The sequence below is a fragment of the Haemorhous mexicanus genome, chromosome 6, assembly GCF_027477595.1.
Source record: "Haemorhous mexicanus isolate bHaeMex1 chromosome 6, bHaeMex1.pri, whole genome shotgun sequence".
Taxonomy (NCBI): Eukaryota; Metazoa; Chordata; class Aves; order Passeriformes; family Fringillidae; genus Haemorhous; species Haemorhous mexicanus.
Genome location: NC_082346.1, coordinates 35,565,706 through 35,588,665, shown reverse-complemented (window position 1 = coordinate 35,588,665; position 22,960 = coordinate 35,565,706).

Sequence of the window (22,960 nt, the reverse complement as noted above, 5' to 3'; positions counted from 1 at the left end):
TCGGGATATATTTCCATTCACTTCAGAGACTGATAAAATCAATAAGGTTGGAAAAGACCTGTAAGATCAGGGATCATGATTAACCCAGTACTACTGTGGTCACCACTAAACCATGTTCCTAAGTGCCAAATCCACATGTTTTTCTAAACGCTTCCACGGACAGAACACTTTCAGGAGAAATATATGTTTTGAAATAACTACCTAACTATAACCAGGTCAGATGCCTGTTCTCTCCCAAGTAACAAGGCACTTGTACATAGGCTAAATGCTGTGTCCTCTTGCTAGCATTGATCCTTTTGCAAAGAACCAGAAATATATTTTACTTCTTTAAACGGAAAGACATACATTTTAGAAGCTGGGGAACCTACAGATAGACAGTAGGAGTGAGACAGAAAAAAGGTGGTGACGACTTTATCCCTACTCCATCTAAACATGAACGTTTGACACTTATGAAGGAAGAAGCTTTCTCTGGACATTGCAGAATACAAATAAGGTAAGAGAACCAGCCTTTGCTCTCCTTTTTCAATATTGGGCGAAAACGTCTTCAGAAGACCTCAGGCTGTCCAAGAAGGGTCCTTGCTCAGTTTGTGAGTGGATGAACTCACTCCTGTGTGATGGGATCCTGTGTCAGACACTCACAAGGAAAGTGCCTATTTTCAGAGCTGAAGAGGTTTGCTTGGCTCAAATACTCAGTGATTTCAAATCCAGTGCTAACTCTAACTGAAATATATTGGTAATCTGCCATCTGTGGTTTTCTTGAGCAGAAATTTTGACTGAAGTCCAGGTCTTAGTAGATATGAGGCCACGTTACCAAATCCATCCTCCTACTCGACATCATCCTTCATACTGTCTTATTGTGTCACTGCCTTTGGATTAAGGACCACAGCAAAGTATGGAAAATGCAGATACTTCAGTTGCCAAGTCATTTCTTGGTCTCTCTGTTGAAACTATCTATAGTGAATGTTTCATTGCTGACATCTATTCTAGCCTCAGTATTGTCAAAGCATTTTTTCATGTGTAATAAATTTGCATAAACACTTCACCCCAAATATAATGAAACATAGTATAAGAAAGACCTAAATTATATTTAAAAAATACTAAAAGACTTCTTGATTGATTTGCAGAGGCATAGCAAAATTCCTTCATATAGTGGCCTCATGAATGAGATGATAATATGCAAGTAAAGCATAATGATTGGCATATTAAATGCAAGATCTTTGTCACCATCTGTTTCCTGATTGTGTCAGCAAGTTGGGTTTTTTTTCATGGAAGTGTGAGAATACACCATGGCCTCGAAGTATCAAAATGTCAATTATACATCACATTTTAAAGTTGGAAGCCCAAATCACAATTGTCCCTGAATTCTGCTTGAAACACTGACAAATTATTACCTATCTGTCACATTTAGCCTTACTGTACAGTAGCACAGTTATTGTGCTGGAAGATAAAACAGAGCAGGAACACTGTCAAGGCCAGGTTTACAATTTTGTGATGAATACTTAAAAAAAAAATTGATACAGAGGGAGACAGGGAGAGAACTAAGAATTCAAAACAAATTGAATAGTTGCAGAACAACCCTTTCAAATACTTGTTTTTTCAAGCTCAAGTACTTTGAAAACAGTTTTGCATTTCTGGTAGCTTTCATTACAAATAATGCTCATTCACAAGGAAGACAGTATTCCTTTTTCTGTATTTCCACTTGCACTGACAGAAGAAAATTGTATCGGGGTTAGTGCAATGAAATAGTATGAAGTGCAGAAGGAGAAAAGCAATGTGAAGCCTAACCAAAATGAAGGAACTTTGCACTAATACCGCAGGTCCTGCATGGCACCCTCAGTGGCCTTATATCAGAGGTGATGGCAGATGTTTTAATGTCCCACACAGGATGACATACTCTAGCACCATCAGCTACCAGAAGAGACAACCAGGAGGAGAAGGCGCACAAAAAAGCTACTGACTGCAGTTCTGAAATATGAATGCAAGACTCTTCCAAAACTGGAAAGTCCACTAATATCTCAAGGCATTATTTCTGCTAGGAGGAGAAGAAATAGGTATTGTGGAAAGTGATTCTTCATTCCCTGAGGACAATGGTAAGACCACCTAAAAAATGCAATAGCCTTTTGATTTGCTCCTAGACCAATTACTATACCTGTGGAAAGGAGATATCTAGACTTTTGTAAAGTGGGATAAAGAGCATAATCATATCCAACAATCTAAGATGAATTAATTTGGAAGAAGACTATGAAGAGATTAAATGAAAAAAGTGACCTTCCAAACTTGTACTTTATTGGACTTTTCATGAAGCAAAATTTCTTCTATCTAATAATTTCTGATTATAGTAGTATTAATACATCATAAGGTACACAATCTGCTACATAAACAGACTGTTTATATGATATTTGCAGATGAATAATAAATTTTTGCTGTAATGAGATAGCAATTTATAAGACGCAAAATTGATTCCAAATGAGAATGATTGCAAAATCAGGAGATTGTAAGTAGCATGATTTATATTACATGTTTGGGGTCAATCTCTGTGCCTGTGAAAGAGGGTTGCTAATACTTAATAAATGTAAAGTACATTGATTCTAATTAAGAAGTAATTTTTAGTATGGCTTTGTATTTTAAGCATGTGTGTACATACATGTTAAATCAAAATGCTTGGGAAAATTCAGTCTGGGGCTTCTGATTTAAGCAGTTATCCATGAGCAGTTGTGTATAGACATATCTTCACTATTAAAAAAAATTCTTTTTCCTTCTTCAAAAGTTTATGTAAATGACCTGTAAAGCAGAGGTTTGTATATTTCTGGTGGAGCAGCATGCTCTGCCAGATAGTTAGCAGTCTTTCCATTCAACAGCAAATGGTGAATCATAAGCTGTCAGAAAGCAGAAAATAATAAGAAAAGTCACAGTTGAAACTTTGCAGCTGTAGTTTGATAGATAAAGTTTGTAGCCTGAAGACACATAGAGATACAAACCAACACTGAGAGAAAAAAAAAAGAATGTGTGAGAAAAAAACTCTTCTAAAAACTTTCATGTGCATCAGTTGCCAAGGTAATGACTGTACATGTGTCTTCAAACAGGTACCTTTTGGGGGCCTGACTCCCAGCTCGTGCACCTCCACCAAGATGTCAACTGAACGCAGGCAGTAGAAACACACTGTGTAAAATATTCGTGTATTCCAAACAGATACGGTTTTCTACGTGTGCATAGAAAACCATACCACTGGTATCACCATTTTCTCTGAAATTGAGGTCTGGATACATATGCAGTAGATAAATATTTTTGAACTTTGTGAACTGTGGACATCAGCCCATCTCTCAGATTCTTACAACAGAGACTGAAGGAAAATGCCGTTAATGTCTCCTTAACAGTTTCTTTTCCCTTTCTGTAAGTCCATTATACAATTTCCATCTTCACCCTCTATTAGGTCCATTGTGAAATCACTCTTGTTTACTAACAGAGAAATAGCTCTATTTTTTTTTCTTGTTGCCATTTTTTTTCCTGATTGCTCTGTCAGACATCGAAATAAAACAAAGAATTCTCACTTTTTAATTAAGATTTTGCTATTTAGGACATGATCATAAAACAAGTGAGTTTAAGAGAAGTTTTGTCACCAATATCCATGTTTTTTTTGTTTTCCCTCACATTCGGAATATGTCATACAAAATAATATGGTTTCTTTCATGTATTCACCTGAACTTTCAAAACAATGCTTTGAGGGTCTCTTTCATACTCTGCTTAATAATCTTAGTGATTTCAGATTTTTTATAGTCTGTATATTATATATCTTTCTGTATTTCTTTTTGAATTCTGTATAAAAATACATTTAAAAGTTAATTATATGTATGTTATTATAGAAGCATAGAATGGCCTGGGTTTAAAGGGAACACCAGCTCTCCTGCTGTGGACAGGGATACCTTTCATGAAATTCAGAACTCCTTCTAGCCTTGCCAGGAGCACTTCCAGGGATGGGGCATCCACATCTTCTCTGGGCAACCTGTTCCAGTGATTCACCGCACTTACAGTAAAGAATTTCTTCCTAATATCTAATCTGAACTACTCTCTTTCAGTTTGGAGTCATTCACCCTTGTCCTATCACTACATGCCCTTATAAAAAGTCCCTCTCCATTTTTCCTGCAGGGTCCCTTCAGCTACTGGAAGGCTTACTCCAAAGCTTTCTCTTCCTCGGGCTGAATACACCTCATTGTCTAGCCTTTCCTTGTAGGAGAGGTTCTCCATCCCTTTGATCATGTTCAAAGCCCTCCTCTGGAGTCACTCCAGCAGCTCCATGTCCCTCCTGTGCTGGCACCCCAGAGCTGGTGCAGCACTGCAGTGGGGTCTCAGCAGAGCAGAGCAGAGGGGCAGAATCCCCTCCCTGGCCCTGCTGCCCACACTGCTCTGGATGCAGCCCAGGACACGTGTGGCTCTCTGGGCTGGGAGTGCCCATGGCTGGCTCATGTCCAGCCTCTCAGCCAGCAGCACCCCCAAGTCCTTCTGGGCAGGGCTGCTCTGGGTCTGTTCATGCCCAGCCTGTGCTGATACTTGGCCCCAGTCCAGGCTCACTACCAGTACTTGGTCTTGTTAAACCTCAGGAGATTCTCATGGCCCACTCGTCAAGTTTGTCCAGGCCCCTCTGGATGGATCCCACCTTTCAGGTGCGTCAACCACACTATTCAGCTTGGTTTCATCTGCAAACATGCTGAGATTGCCCTTGATGGCTTTGTCTGTGTCATTAATGAAGAAATGAAATAACAGTGGTCCCTAACCACTTGTCACTGATGGATTATCAATACACTGAGCCATTGACCACTACCTCCTGGATATGACCATCCAACCAATTCCTTATCCATCTAACAGTCCACTCAATGAAACCATGTCTCTCCAGTTTAGCAAGAAGGGTGCTGTGGGGGACTGTGTCAAAGGCTTTTCAGAAGTCCAGAATGGTTGTATGATAAAATACATCAATTTGTTCAAACAGAAAGCAAATAAATCTTCTTAATCTTTTGATTGAAAATTAATAATCTTTACTAGTTTTTCCTTTAGAAAAAGCTAAAAATAGATATTGAACACTTCCAGAACCACAAATGCAAGGTTCAGTCTTGAAAGTGCTTGTTTGTGCACAGCATTACTCAGAAGGGTAGTCCTGAGTTCAAAGTGAAGTCTGTTCAATTATCAGTCTGAGTGACTACTCAGGTGTGTAAAGTGTTTAACCAGGATTTCAAAATAGAAGCTATGTTTCTTCAGGCTGTAAATCTGTAACCATGTGTCACTTTTTTTTGAGAATAAAAAAAAAATCACAATATTTAGAGTTGATCAGTAGTACAAAAAGCTGTCTGTTCTTTCATCATGCTAGATTTAAAATGAGCTGGATTCAGAAATCTTCACAGTTCCTTTGTTTTCATTTCTGCAGATACTGAGGCAATCTAGCTTCATTGGCATTAATGTTTGCTGAAACTAAAAATAAAATTCAGAGAAGTATAATGTGCTAACAGTTTTAATCTATTAGAATATTTGTCACTGAAACAATGCCTTGTCACTTAGTAAACCAACAGCAATTAGACATCACAATTCAATTCATTCACATGGAGTAAGAAAATGTCCAAGAGAATGATTTTGCAGCATTGCAAAAATGTGTCAAAGTAAAATCAGAATTTCTAATTGGTCCTAATCCTGGATTTTTGGTTTAACTTCCATTGCTTTCAATCAGATTTAATATGTTCTCTCTTCCTGGAGTAAAGTCAGGATAACTTACTGGTTGGAAATTATTTACAACGGTAAGTAAGATAATTGGAATAACTAATTAAAGAAGCATCATGATAAAAACAAGCATGTAAACATAAAATAAATTTAAACAGAGGTTTCAAAATCCAATTTAGAAATTATTTGTACGACTTTTTTACCCTAACTACCTCATAATTGTGCAGAAACGGTTAAAATATTCAGATCAATATTGTGGTCTTTACAAGAAACTGCTGCATCACAGCAGGAAATTTGTGTTATTCTGAAAATTGAGATCTCATAAAGAACACTCTACAGATCACTTTGAGGGAAGAACAATGATGGAAGTGCACCATAACCTACCAGGAAATACCATGCATGACACACAGAAAACATATACGTAGATTATGTTTCATTTAAAACAATAATAAGTTAAAGTAGGTAAGGAAAGCTTGAGTCTTTTATTTAGTTGGTGGTTTTTTTGGTAAAGAATAGTTGCTTTTCAAGAACTAGCAAGAATTCTTAATGAAAATTTTACTAGAACTTCTGATACCAGGTTAGGGTTAGGATTAGGTTTAGTTTAGGGAGAGGGAGAAAGCTGGTGACCTTAGAAAAGGCTGCTACAAGACACCTTTCCAACTCAGAATTTTTCCCAGGGCTTCAGTACCTCCTGTGGGAGAATTTTCCTTCAAGACTTAGGATCAGTTAGGAGAACTATCCTCTTACCTCTTGGGAGGATATCTCTGACAGGTGAGATCTGTTCGTGAAGCCTCCACTGACCTTGCAGCTCTTTGAGGAAGAGCTGGAAGAAGCTTCAGGAGGGGTTTCCACCTCCCTGACTGGCCACTGCATTAAGTAGAGGCTCTCACACTTGTCTCAATCTATCCCATTTGGCTCAATCCAGGCCTGCTTTGAGCTACTCTGCAGCCATGCCAGTGCCTGTGACTGTGCCTTGTTGATGTGGACATTGACCCTGACTCATGGGATGACTTCCTGACTTCCTGACAGGACTAAGCCCCTTTGTTGGTGGGGCCACAGCTTCTGCCTGGCATATTGTCATAATTTGCTTACAAATTCTCTTTTCCCTAACTGCCTTTATCATTCCCTGAGAGACATGTGAGACCCATAGGGAAGGTGAAAACACTGAGGAAGGAAAGTGGGGGCTTCTGTGAGAATTCTCCCAATTGCATCTTTTTCACAAGGGGCTTCTGCATGTCCCACTACAGAAGTGTCCACCCACACTTAGGGTTAGGCTATAGGAAAAGCAAAAGATATGAGACCCATGAAAACAGTGGGGTTGCAAAGAGCTGGACAAGCCATAGCAGCACTGTGGCTTATCTGGGAGCTCTCTCCCACCTACTATTTCCAACGATGGCTTCAGCATGTCTCTTGGAAGAAATCTCTGCCCACATTTAGCACAAGGGCTAGATTTATGGACAGAGAGTCAAATATTTTTTTTTTAGGCAAGTGTTTTAAGGCTTAGGTGCACAGTGAGTGGCTGCTTCCAGCATTTCTTAAAATTGTCAGAATACATCCAGGGGAGGTTTTCAGTTTAAATTAATAGAAATTGTTCATTGAAAGTCTTAAGTGATGTGAGAGTTTCCAATTTGAATTAAATACTGAATTTTCTATAATAGTTAGAAAAATGCTCTTGAGGACCATTTTTATGATAATTATAATACTTCTGTTATATTCTAGCATTTTAATAGTATTTATGACATTTATATATTGTGAGCTTTCATGAAAAATTGAAGATTACCATTTTGGCTTGGAAAAAAGTTCTCGTAGCAGTCTTCTGCTACTGTTCAGAATGCTTAACATTTACCCTTAAATATGGTTATGGGATTAAATCAACAAAATTGGTTGAGAATTGCTATAAGTAAGATATAAATATAATATATGTGATGAAGATATGAATATACCATTAGTAAGATATATATTTGTCTTTTCAGAGGGGAAAAAAAAAAGAGCAATCTATGTACATTGAAGAACATTGGAGTTCTTGGAGATGGGAAAATACAATGCAATGTTCTCCAAAAATGATTAAAATATTTTCATTAAAAAGATACCACTGAGATATATAGGGTTACATATAATACTACTGCACAAATACATTGATATCTGATACAGTATTGACTCTATAATTTGATAAACCCATTCAATAGTAGTTTCAAGACTGAATGCATGCCTTCCCTGCACTTCTTTTTTTGCTGTGTTTATTTGTTTGGTTTAATTTGGTTTGTCTAGTTAGAATTTCTAGAATGACAGTGATATGAGGTCTAAACTGAATGTAGGCATTAGGCAAGAAACCTTGCAGGATATTTCAGCATTTCATTGTTTATTTTAATTTGAACTTAATTAATGTGAGATCTCAGGCGCTATAAAGACAATGAGTGCCATCTATAAATGCTAATATAAATCAATAAAGAGGAGGAGGTTACATGATTTATGTTGGAACTGAGCCACCATGTAATAACTGATGCTCGTTACGGCCTCAACAATGAATGGGAAATCAAAACATTAAATAGTGCAAGCAAGAAGACATCCTATTTTGCAGTGAGCTTAAGATACTCTATTTGTAATTCATTTTTATCCTATTAAAAGGTAGGTTAAATCTTTCATTTAAATAGACATCTTGCCTAAGAAAGGGGCTGCTGGAGTTTGCCCAATGTTTCCATGCCTTTGAGTTGTTGCCAGCTTTGCTTGAAAAATAACAAATGCCGTTGCCAAAAGCTACATGCAATAATATTACTGTTAAAAGAGTACTATAGGTACAAGTTTTAGGTATGCACTGCTTTTCATGTCTATAGTAGAATTCACAATGTTATTAACATTTAATTTTCATTACCTTATATTAGTAAGAATTGTTCAGAATTGTTTTGCATATCTCTCTTGAAGAATAAAAACAAATAGTTCTACTTTTGAGCATTTATTGGCACATTATGAAAGCATCTAAAGCGTCTCTATGAGTAGGGCTGCATTGACACTCTGAAAGCAGGTCTAACATTTCTCCAGAGATTTTATTTATTCTCCTAATTTCTTCTAATTTTATTGATTCTCCTAATGTCAGCACACATTTTCAGATGAGAATTTCACTCTTCCTATCATTTTCTTAATAACTGTATTTTAATTAGTTTTGAAAATAGAATATTTAAAGTCATCTTCCTCCATACATGTTAGCTGAAAAATAAGCAAAAAAAAAACCAACAGGTGGAACTTCACCGAAAATGTTGTCTTAGGAAGTGTCCCTGTGTCAGGTGAACCTTCTCTTTTCTGTTATTTGAGTGCATTAAAATGAGATGTCCAAGTCCTCTGCAGATTCTGGAGTGACTGCAGTTTAAGCTGTTTTGTATTCCAGAAGGCATTGTCATGGAGATTTATGAGCGTGGGATCAAAGCGGAGACAAATGACACCTGTGGTAGAACTATAACTTTGCAGATGGGGTATTTTACATCAGTGCCCAGTCTTCTTACTAAATTTGACCCTTTTAAGTAATAAAAAAATAATAATCACAGTCTATTTCAGAATAAAGGTAGGAGAGCTACAGATTCCTAGAAGGGAAGATATGTAGGTCAGCTTATGTGTTCTTTGTACTTACCAGTCTGTCCACTTCCTGAGGAAGCTCCCAGGGAGTCAGGTAACTGCCATCTTAATAGTCCAAGAGAACTAAGGTTACAAGATTGTTCAAGCCACCAGCATGATTAACAGTGCATACCATTAAATTGAGACAGAGGTCGTGGAAATTTACCTAGATCAATACCCAATTCTTTACAAGGGTCAAAGATATTAGCTGGCTCTCCAGGGAAGTGATCAGAGCACCAGCCTGATAGAGTTCAATAAGCCCTTGTACAGTGCTCTCAGGTACATCGTGTGACTCTTGTGACTGTCCTGTTCAGGTTAGGAGCTGGACTTTGAAGGCACTTTTGGATGCCTTCCAACTCAGAATATTCTGTGATTCTGTAGTCTTGCAATTTATGAAAGTTGTGTGAGTAACTTTTTGACAAAAGATTCAGATGGAATGTAAACAGCTTGCTTGCAGATACCATGTCCTAAGAGTCAGCTCACATGATAGCTAAAATATTTTTGTTTTCTTTTTAGGATTTCATTTTTTTGTCACAGTGCACTAGAGGTTAAAATATCATTCTAGATATAGCAACTTTTTTGGTTTTGAGAACTGTTTCAATCTATACTGCGTATGAAAAAAAATACACTTTTTAACCTTTTCATTGGGTCAAATTTTCTAAGTTTTGTGGTCTTATAGCAATTTGTTTTTGCTTAACACAGTTTGGAGATATTTATTTTCCTCTTGAGAGGTTTTCCTCTGTGATTAATATTTGGACTTATTTTGATATCCTTTTGGGAAAAGGATTCTCTTTATCTAGATGTGAGTGGAACTAACTCTTGACACAGCTGAAAGAAACTTCCCAAGGATGATAACCTCAATGCCACAAATTCAGTCCTACTTATCTTTAGGTGGACATATAAGCTGCTTGTCAGCTTTGCTGCATTTGTTAAGTAATGTCTAGTGAGAGTTTCAGAAAGTTATCATCACATCTTTGGAACTTAATTTCTTTACCAGTTTCTGTGATTCTTCTGCTAATGTTGACTGCCTTCATCAAGGCTGGGAGATTTTCAATTATGTTGATAGGTTTCAATACTGCATTTTGAGCTGCAGTGGAATCAGCCCTTGAAAGAATAATGTTGAAGATATCTTCAAACAAAGGGTCAGACAATTCTTTTCATTAGCCTAAGACTAATAGCTCAAGTCTGAGGTAGGATTTGAACTACAAGGTCTGTCCAAACACTCCCACTCTCCCACCTATCACTCTTCAAACTGTCTGCAGAGATGCTGAGCTTTAAGGGGTGTGTTGACTAATAGTGCTTTATACAAATGACCTTTCATATGAAAGAGTTTAAGTAACAGGCTTCTGCCCTTCTAGAAATGCTTTTCTGCCTCTTTTAGCTTTTATTTTCCAGCATTCTTTCCTTTGCATGAATGAAAGAATAACTGTTTGGATATGTGAAATGATGATTTATTGTCAGGATCATTATAGTAGTGTTACAAACAAATAACTCACCAACTGTCTGTTCTCTCAAACATGTGGTATCTGAGTGCTTCAGTGTTCTGTTCAAAGCAGAGACTTTATCTTTGTTCATACAATAAAAAGAGCCCCTTTACATTATTTACTTTAGTTTAGATTACTGTGTTTCCAACTGTCATAAGTATGTCAGAAACACAAGATTAAAACATTATATTTTACTTGCCAAAACAAGAAATAAAAGAATGACTGGGAAATATTATAGGAATTAAAAACATTTGACTGTTTGAATGTAGCTTTTTTTAAAGCAACAAAAAGACAAAAAAACAGTGGTAGAATTAAGGGCAGCCTGTTCTCCCTTAGCAGAAGATGACACAGTATTTGTATTTCTGGCAAACTAATTGTAGTTGCTCAGGCTATCTAACCTCCTTTTTCACTCTTGATCTGTGTGGGATGCTTTTTGTAGAACGTCCTGAGTTGGAAGGATGTGGGAAAGGATCATTGAAGCCTATTCCTGGTCCTGCACAGAAAAACCCCAAGAATGTGCCATGTTCCAGGTCTTAGCTGATTGTATTCAAAGGCTCTTGTTTTCCTGCTATGTATTATGAACGACTTTGGAAGAAACACCTGGAAGTGCTAATATTGTGTGGTGACAGCAAAATGCTAGAATAAAAGAGGGAAGAAGCTGGATATCCTGGCAGTTCTGCAATTTACCAAGTCTGTTATTTCTGTTCTGTCTTTATAATGGCCATAAAATATGAGCTGGGAGTATGATGTCAATGCATCCACTTTCAATAATTGATATGATGAATAATCTCAACCTTCTGACACTTTCTGTATCTTCCCACATCTCAGGAAACTTCATTCATCAACCACATTTGAAATGTTTAAGTAATCTCAGTGATGTATGGAGCACTGAAACTCCCTTGTTAGAAATCTATGCTACTAACATTCTATCAAATTAAAAAGCCACTGAGCTCTTGTGCATAAAATTATCATAAATTATCTCTGAAGGTTCATTGCTGTTTGGAATGTTTAATTGCTCACTCAGCTGAACTTCAGCAGCTCAAGATTATTAATCAATTTGTCAGAAGGTTTCTCATAATGTCATCTTTTACACTGTGGTTATATGCAAGAAAAACCCATGTGCAAGACAGTTTTATGCAGCAAGTCAAAAGTATCCATGCATACCTTTCACAATATTAATTTCATATATTTATGAGAGTATTTTTCAGTTGTTGATTTCTCACAGAACATAGGAAAATTGTAATTACCTCTGTCTGCTTTATCTGGATGGAAAAATAGATTCTCAAAAATATATTTAAAAGTAAAATGGAGACAGATAATAGAATGGAACTCTTGAATCATTTAATCCTGGCCTACTGTTGATTGTCTTTGCTAGAGTAAATATTTTGCTAACTGCTGTAAAGTTATTTTGAAAATGCCATACCTTACATGTACATGAATAGCATCTTCAGCCATTTTTCTTACCACAGAATGCATTTTTGCTTTAAAGTAATTTTTCAGGAGAGAATTTGACTTTGATATACTAAATCAATGTATTTCATCTTAATTGAAACAAATGTTCCATTATTTGCTTTGATTTTTAAAATTTATTTTAAAGGTTATAAATTCATCCTTTCTATAGTTTTCTTTTTTTTTTTTTCTTTTTTTTTTTTTTTTTTTTTTTACAAATGCAACCGTGTATAAGACTTTATGGGTGTGTCAATGGTAATGTTTCTATTTGTAAAATTTAATCCATCAATTCTTTTAGGAGCAACATAGAAGTAGAGGATTCTGCATTTCCTGTTCTAGAGAATTCAAAAGGATTTTGGAGAAACATGTTTAAGACTCTTGAAGCTACTTTATTTTCTTAAGCTGAAAAAGTGTCAAAATAGAAAGACTGGAAAGATCATGGACATTATCCACTCTTGCTACTCTCTGAATGATCATCATATTATTTCCTATGCATGTGGAAAGGTAGAGGGTGAAAGCCAACATAGAGTTAATAAGTGTCAGGTATTTATTTGATGTTAAGTATTTATGCAGTATATCACACCAAGATATATCTACAAAAAACTGAAAATTAAAGAAAATATCAGGTTAGGGTTTTTTTGTCAAACTTCTTGCATAAAATTAATATATTGGAATGATAAATATTCTTGTGTGTCTAAAAAATGGTTCAGTTATCAGAATTTTTTTGTGAACTGGTATTAGTATGTTCTTCATATGTTTTTACTGAATTCCTTCAAAGCCTTTCTTAAAATGTATTATGTCCTTTAGCTGATGATAAAATGGGAAACAAAACAGAAGTAACAAATAAATCACATACACTTTCTGACATCTGGGGTTATGAAAGCACATCACAACAAATGTAAAACAGATCCTTGGTACAATTTCATCACAATTACCCATCTCCAGTACAACAAAACTTCTAACACCAAGAAATAAAGATTGTCATCATGTTTGGCTTTGATTCAACCCCAAAATGATATGCTGAAGATTGAGTATAAAATCTTCTGAAGAAATCAGAAGAGAAGCCAGATCTACAGATTCCCAATAATATGTCTTAACACATGAATACTTCCTTCATCACCCTGCTCAACAGTGAAGCCTTACAGATGAACAACTGAGCTGTGATTAAATAGCTTATAGACTTTTCAGCATTTGTATCTTTTTTTTTGATCTTTTCATTATACAAGTCTGCCATAGCATATATTAGCACTAGGAAAATATAGGAATTAGAAATGCAGAGTTGAACATGTTTAAAATGCGCTATGTATGCAGCAGATCACAATTTCTAGAAACGTTCAGTTCTGTAGGGTCTTTATAGTTCTTCCTTTATCCAACATCAATTTATCCTGTCATTGATGATCCTGTCATTGGATGTGATCATACTACTATGCATGATCCCAAACCTGCACTTACTTGGCTCAAAATACCTCAGAACCATACTGAAAACAAACTCGTCACTAAGAATTGAGACTGTTACTGGTTCAATGAAAAAAAAGAAGAGGACCAGGCAGGGGTTTTGGATATTACAAAGAAAGTAATGCATTTCTGGCCGTGTACAGAGAAAATTAAAGTTGCTGTAATTAGCTCATCGATAAATCAATAGGACTGAATGATAACTAGCATAGTTTGGATGTCAAGAATCCAGAAGCTTATTATGTGTGTAATAAAATAAAGATCAAGACACATAAGTTAGTGTTCACAGCTTTACCTGTGCCTGCTACTTTCTTCTCCTTTCACAACATCATCCCTCTTCTCATTTAATCATGAAAGCTAGATTAACTTCTTTTGTCATTCAACCATTTAGAAAAACTCCCTGGTAATTGAATTTTTTATCATTTATATCGACTTTGAGCTTGAACCAGAAATCCTAGCGATGTAGTTTTTAGTTGTCCCTTGCCCAGAGACAGGTATATTACAAATAAAGATTGTTAGTGCAGATTTTTGTCCTTCCATAAGCCAGAACTCCTAAAATAACAGAAGAATGCATGCTTGCATATCAGAAAGTGTGTTAGCCTTTGATGCACTTCTTCCTCAGTATGACTCATTAATTTAATAGCTCATAACACTCCATCATGTTAGTCCAGCTATGACATGTTCTGTAGTGTATCTACAAAAGGTTGTTATGTAATGTTTACTTGAAAAAAAAAAGCTATATTTAAACATAAGAAAAATTAGAAATAGTATTCTGCTATCTTTTAACATGTAAAAATTTTATTGGTCATGAATTTGTATGCAGTTTTTTACATAAAAGAGATTATTTCTTTATTTATTCTTGAAACGGAAATGCTGAATATCAAATTTTTACTTAGGCATTTATTTCGCTTTTTGAGTCAGTTATCATGGATTTGTCCCCATGTATGTCAAGAAGTAATGACTTTAATTGAGAAAGAATAAACAGTGATCACACAAAAATCAGTTTCAAAGAACTCAGTTCTCAGTGTCCTTTGAAAAACTATGCATCAATACATTCTCAGAAGACTCAGAAGAAATGATCTGTGCAGTTGATTTCTAAAGCTTGAACTTCTGTGGTCCCAGTGACCATTCCAGGCCCTCTTAGAAACTCAGTTTCCAGCAGTAGTTATTTTAGATGCCTAGATTTAACATAGTTAGCAAATGATGTCTCCTATCATGCTCAAAGTGACTTGATGTAATAGTGAGTAGGCCTCACAGATGAATAAATAATACTGGTTTCTTTCCTCTACTGAGAGCCACTGTCCTGTTCTGTCCAGGACAGGGTTAATTTTTGCGGTCGCCAGCAGAAATCATGGCCAGGACCCGGAGTTACCCTTTAGCACCTCACCTCATTTCCAGGGGTGGCAGGAACAGTCTCTTCTGTGGAGAAGAGGTTCCTGCTGCTGTGTGAGAGTGGTGCCAGTTCCAAGGTGGCAGGAGTGGTTGGGTAACACCAGTTCCCAGCTGGAGGGAGCAGTGAGGAAAGCAAGGTGGTCCAGTAGTTTGTTGTTGGGGGTTTCCAGGATGGGCAAGTGTTATTGTCTCATACCCTCTGTCAGTAATATTGCTGCTGCGTTTTTTCTTATGACTAATTCCAGTCAATTGTTCTTATCTCCACCCATGACCTGTACTTTTTGCGCTTCCAGTTCTTGAGGAGAAAGGTAAAGGCAAGAGAGAGGGGGAGAGGGAGGTGGGTAGTGAGTGAGCTTGAAATTTCACTGGGAACACTAAACTGAGGAGTACCATTCTTAAACCATGATTGGCACTAAAGAAATAGTAGACCTTTTAAATCAAATTCCTAGTGCTTTTACACCATTGATTTTTCAAGCTTTTCCTGGAAACCTCTGACATACTAAGCTAAAATTCTTTTTTTACTTTTAATGCCTTAAAGATATTCACAGAGAAACAAACTGCAGGTGTAAGTTGCTTAAACACACTGCATGGTAAGGATGAATTAACATGTCTTGAATACAAAAGACCAGATTCATTCAAATATCCCTGGATGACATAGGTTATCCAAAAAATGACACAAACATTGCTTCTCTTTTTGGGACAGGCATCTGTCAAACATTACCCTTCTAAAATCTACAGGGACATTACTTCAGCCATTTCCCATTGACACATCTTTTCTCTTTCATTCCTTTGAAATGCTTTTAGCAGGTTAAAATGGTTATTACTTCATCAGATGTCCTTGGGAGGGAGGGTAGTTGAAAGAATTCTTTGCATATAGACGACTCCTACTGGGTAATAAATCTCATGCCTGAAAGCGTGGTTCTTCTGAAGAATGCCCCTAATGATTCTCAAACCTCCTTCAGGAAGGTGGTGATGTGAAGGGCGAGCAGACACAGGTAGTTTTATTGCCAACTGCACTCTAGCCTGTCTAAAAACATTACAAACAGCAATGTTCATTTACATTATTGCAACCACAGGATTTATCTTTGTGTACTTCTATAACGGCTGTGCAGGCTATCCATACTTGATAGCAGGGAGAAGAGTAGTCAGTCATTAATTGTTAGCATCAGGCTTCTTAGGCAGTTGGAGACATTTTCATTTTAAAAAATAAATGTATTTAGTGAACAAGGTTCCTTCCAGAGTCTATGTTTCTTTTGAATAAGGTATCCCAACAGGCAGGAATGAAGTGACAGATGGAAGTGCAGAGTTTCTCTATGCTGATCAGGTTCCATTTTGTTTACACCATCTAATTAGCAGGAACAGCATAGATGAATGATTGATTATGTCACCTTCATGGCTTCTGAAACTTCTCTCCTACATATCTGATAATAGTTCATACAAAGGTTGTCCATACCACCAGTAGTGGTGGTAATTATATCTTTTGAGAACCCAAGCCATCAGAAAGTATAAGTAAACAACAGTGAACTTTGTGCAAAGCTAATTCTGATAAGAGTCCAACCAGTTGGAATTCATACCATAAAGCTGATGATAACTGTCGAAATTGAATTAACATTATGGTTAAACAAAAAGACAGAGAGTCTGTGCATATTTGAATTCCAGCTTCTACAGCTAGAAAGAAAGAGTATGGTGCCAGTACCATTTTCTGCACAGCTACCAGTGGCAGGTCTTCACCCTTGAACAATTTCTGATATAACCTACAGATCTGTTGTTCATTTCTCGCAGTACGATGTGTTGCACCACCATATAACTCTATTAGTAATGACCATATGGAATTTTTTGTGATCTCTGATATTCTCTACAAACTCTTTAAAATCTGCAGTGAATGAGAGATTAGATCCTATAAATTTCAGAATTTCCTTTTTTTTTTTTTCAGTTACATTTCAATATTTTTGAGAGCAGAAAATTGGCCAGAAGTACTAGTTGGGCAAGTGCGCTGTTGAGTTGTTGACATTTTTCCACATGATCAGAAATTAGTATGGAAAGACTCCAAGCTTTCTTCTGCTACTATGCCATTTCAGTGGTACTTTGATTTTCCCAAGAAATGTTTTCTTTCAGTTAATGCTTATGATTGACTTCACGACCTAAGCAGTACACATAATGTATTGAAATGTATTCTCCTTGGTTTTGGTTGTTGAGTCTAATTATGTCACCCATGAAAAGAAACAATTTTGCTCATGTGGCAGAAATCAATTTTATTATCACTGCAATTCGAAACTCCATTTCTTTCAGTTCAAGTTCATTAGGAACCAAATCAAAACAGAAATTCATGTTCATCAGGTTTCAGTTAGCTAAATTTTAAAAACTTTGTATTTATCACTGAAATGTATCTGTGTGCCAATGAGAATTTCACAAAATACTGCTTGTTTTATTTCTTAAGGTATCATTTTGTTATTATTTTTGAACAGTGTTGGAAAACTATGCTCTGTGAATCATTCAGTGTCTCTCTCTCACTGCGAGTGCATGTTGGTGGGTTTAGAGGAGAAGTTTATTACAGACACAAAAAGGCTTTATAATTTTAGGGGACAAAAATTACTGATTGTTACTCAAATATTACACACAAGAACTCCACTCAGTTTTATATGTTCATGTACAGTGTACATATTTTAATATTATAAGAATTTTGCTTCCACTACCCTTTTCCTTAAAAAGGGGAATATTTTTTGAAAGTGATTAGATTAATGCATCCAGTAAAAGAAATTATTCCTTGACTTATGTACAGGGCAGCTTACACATAATTGGCAAGCTTACACATAATTGCTCATGCTTGATATCTCAGTCACTTTAGGAGAGACTTCTTTTTACATTGATACAGATAGACCTGTCTGTCTTGATAGTCTCAGTCTAAGTATAAACCACGGAGCTGATGCAATTTGACACCCTGGATTTTAAATTTATTTTTTTTCGTTTATTTTTTAACAAGAAAATAGAAGAGGAGAATGGGAAGTTCAGTCACTGATGTGCTTGATTACTGGCACACTGGAATAATATGGAGCAAAATAAAGTTGTAGAGCTTTAAAAATAGCTATATTCAGCACTAAGTAATTAATTTTTTAAGTGATCTGAAGTTATGACTATATTTATTAGTCTTGGCATTTCTTACAGCTGTGTTTTATAAGAAAGATATCCAACTGAAGATGACTGTCAAACAAAGATAAGGAAAAGGGGAAAAATTGTATTCAGTTTAAGTTTCTTCTACTGTTAGGTAAAGAAATAATTTCTATAAGACAATTTTAGACTTTCTTAATTTTCAGCTTCTAATCAGACTGGCTATATCACATGGACAATTTCTTAAATTTCTATCAAGAAAAACAAGTCCTTGGGAAAGAGCGGCAGAAATGCTGTAACAGTCCAAGGCATCTGCAGTGGATAGATGGAGAGAGATGTTGAAGCCTGAAAGTCCTTTAAAACAAAAGAAAATTTTCAGTCTAATGCAACATAATGTGGCAGCCCATAGATATATTGAACTTAATGGGGCAACCGGAGTAGGTGAAATGTTGAACTCAATGTTCTCTATTAATACATGAGACAAGCATGCTGTGAAAAAGGCCAGAAAGAAAAAATTGTTTAAAACTGACTTAAGAAATCAGTTTTTTTCACAATGTATAGGTAATGTGTAAATAAGGGTAGAATTATGGGATAACTGCTGCTGGATCAAATCGTAAACTGCTGCTGGATCAAACCTCTGTAAATGAACTATCCTGACTTGGAGCACATGCCAATGAAAAGCATATCAAAGCCAATGACAATAATAGTGTCAGAAAAAAAGAGTTTCTTGTTAATCATCTAGGAAAGTCACAAAGAGAATTTTAGTTTTCTTTTTTTTATCCTTTATTTCAAGTCAACAATTTGTTTTATTAATATTTTCACTTGTTAATTGGATCCATCTTTGTATAAGATTTAATGATTTTCAATTTTGTTTTCAAATATCATAATATCACTGTTAGAATTACAACATAATTTAGATTACATAAAAGAAGGCTTCTGACATCTATCTTTTCCCATTATATTATACTTATTTAACACATAGATGTAGTGAAGTTGTAGGTAAAGTTTTAGGTCTAAATTAGGAAACGGGGCTTACTCTTTGATCTTTTTTTCTTGAGCAGAAATTGTAAAAATCACACATTTTTCTCCTGGGCATGATTGAATTCCAAAGTATGCTGCCTTTTGACAACTGTGAGTAAACTTTTAAGCTGGACAGAAAAAGTAATTGCTCTATCCATTTTAGTTCTTTCCTTTATAAATAGTAAAATGCATGTTAATTCTGGTTTATTTTAGTATCACACAGTGCATAGAGATATAATGAAAACAACAGACTTCTGAATGTTGTTTGAGCTGCACTTTGAGTTACAGCTATGTACTTACTATCTATATTATTTTACTGTTGCCTTCATCTGACTGATTCCTCCAGGCACAGCCCCGACATAAATATTAACTGCATTAACATGGTATTACTGTTTTTAAGGGATAAAGTGATAGTGATGAGAAGTAATAGATGTCTATGCACAATGCATTCTACTGGGAATTCTCTGACATTTAATGGTGAAATTCAACTACCTCAATGCTGAAAGTCAACAGCTGAAAACGCTTTTAACAGGAATTGAAGGTTAGGCACAACTGAAAGAATGGACAGAATTACAGGCCAAACAACTGTATTGTTCTTCTGTTCTACCAAAATAATGCAGCCTATTAAATTTCATTGCCGTTGTATTCCCTTTGTAGGCCTGAAAGGTAAAAGGCCTTTGACAATTAAGTCTCTTTTAATCAATTTGATATACCATCTCTTAATAGCAATATGCTATTGATAGATTACACTTTATATAAAGTCTCCCTATAAAAATTACAAAAATTCCATTACTTAATAATTTGACTTTTACACATATTTGGGTAAGAAGGTGGAGATTTTTTGTTTGTTGCTATCAGTTTTTGAAAAAGACTTTAACAAACGTCAGTCTGAATTCCTCCTGAAAATACTTTCATTTTGTAGCTTACACAAGCAGAAGAAAAACGGGGTTTCAGGTGTATAGGATAGATACAACTGCTAAAAAAGTAATACAGGCTAAGTGTAAACTAAATTATCTTTAGAGTGAAAAGTAGTTATGGGATTGAGGCAGAATTTCTTAAGGACTTAATTACTGACTTCTGAGGTTTTTCCAACAGCACCGGATGGCAAACCTGTGTAGAGGTTTCCCGGATAATTGAAGAATGGGAACGAGACAGAAAATGGTCTGGGTTTTCCTTTTGTATTTTGAAATCAAGTTTTCACTCAAAGAATCAATAACTTTGGTAAACCCTGAAAAAAATAAAGCCCTATGAAACTGGTTCTCTGCTATCAACTGTCAGCTGAGTGTTGGCTGGTTGGTTGTTTTGTTATCTGATCAGTAATCTCATGACTGGAGATAAAACCTCCATTCTTCACAGCCAGAAAAAGGCTTTTACTTTCTGATTAATGTGGAAAGTTGCTGAGGAAAGACACAGTAGGATTTATCTTACCTAAATTTAGTCTTCACAAAATGTCAGAATTGCAAATATATCTTCATTAAGCTAAGGTCAGACATACCAGTAAATGCTTTGTATGAGTTCCTGGCACAAAGCATTTAGTGACTCAGCTGCAGCAACACTATAGTTAAAAGAAGCACACAATTATCTACTCTGAATTTGGGCCTGGCTGCCCTAAGCATCCAGCTGCTAGATGAAGTTTACATTAATAAAATATTTGTCCCTACCCAAGGGCATTCTGAGTGGCCTGTATAAAGAACTCCGGAAAAATGAAAAGTAGATTTGTTCCTAGTAGGCAGGAAGGAAGTTGTCAGGCAGGAAGAGGATATGGACCTGTTTGCATGCAAGGGTCAGTATTTGGTTGCTGGATATTTCCTCCCTGTCCACACGACAAGAAAACCCTCAGTTTCCTGCCCTGGACAAATGGCAGGAAAGGGTGTGAGAGTTATTGAATGACATTATCATCTCATAGCTTCATCAGTGAGGAAGGCTGCTGACCAAAACTGAGAGCAAAGAATTGAATTTCTAGACCAGATAGAAGCAGCTGAATTTGTTGGGGGGGTTCTTACTTAATTTCCTTAAATGAATTTAGTTAATATGCTGTGCCATTGTTTTCCATAAGTTCATTTTCCAGCTTTTTATTCATCAAATGACTTAAACTGTGTATGGAACATACCTGAAGAATTGGAAATATCTACAGAGATAAACCTTAATGACTCTGTTTCAAGCAGGAATGTTAAAGACTTCAGAAGCTAGCATTTTAAGGAGCAGCTTCTTTGGTACTCATTTGTTTGTTGCTTTTGGATTTTTTAAACTACAACTGGTAAGACTTTGAAGACTGGCGAACATCTACTCCATCAGATTGCTTGTGTGATCATAGAGCTCACCAGCCAATAAATAAAACAACTTGACCCTGGAAATATTAAATTCCTTGTTAAATAGAAACTGGACTCATTCTACTCAGGCCAGAGGGGTTATTTGGTCGAGACAAAATTTTCCTGTGCTTGCAGGAAAGGTCATATGACTAAACCTGTTAAGTTAGTGATTAAGCTATCCCTCACTATTAATTTATTTGTGAAATTATTTTTTTTTGCAGAATTTGGTTTGCAGTCTTTTTGTTTACCCTTTTCTGAAACCTTATCCTTTTTCACATACTTACTGAAAAAACACCTTCACCTGTAGATGCAAACTCAAAACTGCACAGAATTGGTTTGTAAAGAAAATCAGCAGAGACCCAAAATAGTCCATGTCTGTTACTTTAGTCTAGGCTTTCTAAACACACCATATATGAGTGGTGGGAATATATATGGAACATGAAGTTATACATCTGATTTGAATTGCTGCATGCAAAAGACAATGCAAGGTAATATCTATTTTATAGCATTTAAGTAAAAAATGTATATAACTTAATAGAACTATTTCCGTGTGCTACTGGAGAGACATTTGTGTTTACTGAGTGCTAGATTAGAAATTCTGTATGGATTGGGTGTGGGACACAGCACAGTAAATTCCATAAATGCATTTTTTTCACACACACATGTGCACACATATGTGTATTTATTGCATTAATCTCCATAATGGCAAACAGACTTCAGAAAATTATAGGAGGGGTCATTCATCCATAGCAGATGAGGCTCAGCAAAAACATGATGAATTAGTTTGTAGGCCCTGAACTGCAGGGACATAAATAAAGTATCCTCTGGGCTACATTGGGGATCCAGTTCAAAAAATGAAAAAAAAAAGAGAAAAAGATGATGGAACAAGATTTATTCCTTTCTTTGTTGTTTGGTGCAGAGTTTTCTTTGACACATACCATTTAACTGAGAAATGTTCCTGTGCAGTCATAACTTTTAATGTGTACAGTATGATAAACATTGCATTTGCACCACTTCATCACTCCCACCGCTACTGCAATAATAAATAAGTTTTCTTCAGTTATTTTATCGTAATTAGTCTAATGTCACATGCATTTTACATTTACATATAGGGCCAATATAATTTCTATTCTTAGAGAATCTTAAATATTGATAACATGAAGTATGATGGAGGTATTTCACTGGATAATATTAAGAAGATATCTGTGTCCTATTTTATTATCAATGCCATTTTATGATATCATGGCCCTTTATGTCACAGGCACACTAGGCAAGCCAGTTAATAAGAATTTAATTTATGGCACAAATCTTTCGCAGCATACAAATTCCTTGAACCTCATCATACTTAACTGCTATATTCAGGATAAATTAACTGTGTCCTTAGATTAATAAACAGAAAACTCTATGTAAATTAGATATATATTACTATCTATGAGAATGCAATAG